This window comes from Cetorhinus maximus, chromosome 23, assembly GCF_964194155.1.
Source record: "Cetorhinus maximus chromosome 23, sCetMax3.hap1.1, whole genome shotgun sequence".
Classification (NCBI taxonomy): Eukaryota; Metazoa; Chordata; class Chondrichthyes; order Lamniformes; family Cetorhinidae; genus Cetorhinus; species Cetorhinus maximus.
Genome location: NC_135901.1, coordinates 45,837,948 through 45,839,693, shown reverse-complemented (window position 1 = coordinate 45,839,693; position 1,746 = coordinate 45,837,948). Strand labels below are relative to the sequence as shown.

The 1,746-nt window shown below is 45.8% G+C and overlaps 1 non-coding gene across 1 annotated transcript; it reads right to left on the bottom strand.

Moving 5' to 3' along the window:
* Nucleotides 1-1,236: 1,236 nt before the first annotated feature.
* On the bottom strand, nt 1,237-1,308 carry trnae-uuc (transfer RNA glutamic acid (anticodon UUC)). The gene has a single exon. It is a non-coding gene; the product is annotated as a tRNA-Glu (tRNA).
* Nucleotides 1,309-1,746: the final 438 nt, after the last annotated feature.

Below are 1,746 nucleotides of genomic sequence, written 5' to 3'. Positions count from 1 at the left end.
TTCTGTTTCAGTGGAAACACCTTCAAGGCGACGGGAAACAGCAGGTTGAGAGAGGTAACCTGGCCGAATGGCCTCAGGCGCTGGATTCAGGTTCCATTATTTATGGAACCGCTGCCAAAGTTAAAGGTGGTTCACCTTTGGGTCACTTTGAATGCTCTCTTCTGACGACAAAGTGCCAGCTCAAAGTGAATGCGGGCGTGTATTTGGTTTAATTTTAACTGGGAAAAGGAGGAGAGGCAATAAAAATATCAATTGCTTGTGTGAGAATGTACGGCAGTGGAAGTAGTTGAGTTGTTCTTCCAGACAGCCAGCACGGAGAAGATGGGCCGAAAACCCGCCTTCTCTGCTGCAGCCATCTTATATACCGACAACATTAACCTGTCCATAGGGCCAGTTGCCGTGGCCGAGTGGTTACGGAGATGGAGTTCAAATTCATTGGGGTTTCCCCGCTGCTCATTATTCCTGGTTTTAACTCTGTGTGTACAGAGTTAATTCTCGGTTAGATTCAATCAAATCCATCCAAGTACCAAAGCATCCAAGGGGATTTTCCTATTTCCGTTCATTCACGAAAACATTCACAAAACTTGTAGTCGTAGAGGAACAAAAACGGAGCCAGATTGGTGAAATGCTTGCTTTCTGTGTGTTTGTCTCTCCTTATAGACTAACCCTTGCCCTCTGTCACTCTCGGTGTATATGTCTGTGTGTGTTCCTCTGTGTGTGTCAATGTGGTTCAGTTCCCCGAGGAGGGGGGGGGCGGTGGTGAACACATTTTTCCCATCACACACTTTATTCACGTTAGTTGTGCAGCTTCATATTAAAATGTTACAGAGAAAAATATCAGGATGGAAGATGTAGGAGGAGTTTGCAATGTTTGGAAGGAGGTGCAGCTAAAAAGTGGAAGATTCAGCGAGGAGTTTTCTCCTCATTTAACCCGAGATTTGGGACCAGATCTGGGAGATATTTGTGTCGATGTAAACAGTAAAATCTTCACTATTACCGCTATGTTTTGCCGTGCACCATCCTCTCTATTGTCAGCGCTTCGCAGCCGATCACAGCCCTTCTCTCATTCCCTATCTTCACCTCTGTGTTTGTTCCTTTCCGGTTGTGACAGGATGACATTTCCAACTCTGGTGCAAAACTCGAGCTCACACTGATTCCGGCAAAGGTGATCGACATTTCTCTCAGGAAATTATCCAAACTCATTTCCATAGTTTGCACGAGGTCAGCAAATTATCATTCCCTGACCGGGAATCGAACCCAGTCCACGGCGGTGAAAGCGCCGAATCCTGACCACTAGACCACCAGGGAAGCTGCTTTGAATTTTTACAACCTGGCCTATCTATGCTACCTGTGCCTTTTATTTTTTATTTCCGACCCCTTAAACCAGAGACATGTTTCAAATGAACATAAGAACATGAGATAAAGGAGCAGGAGTTGACCACTCGGCCCCTCAAGCCTGCCCCGCCACTCAATAAGATGATGGATGATCTGCCCCAGGCCTCAACTCCTCTTTCGTGCCAGCTCCTCATAGCCCCCAACTCCCTGATACTTTAAAAATCTATCTACCCCCTCTTTAAATACATTCAGTGATCTAGCCTCCACAACTCTCTGGGGTAGAGAATTCCAGACATTTACTACCCTCTGAGAGAAGAAATTCCTTCGCATCTCAGTTTTAAATCAGTGCTCCCTTATTCTGTAACTATGTTCCCTAGATCGAGTGGAAACGCCTTCTCTACATGAACCTGT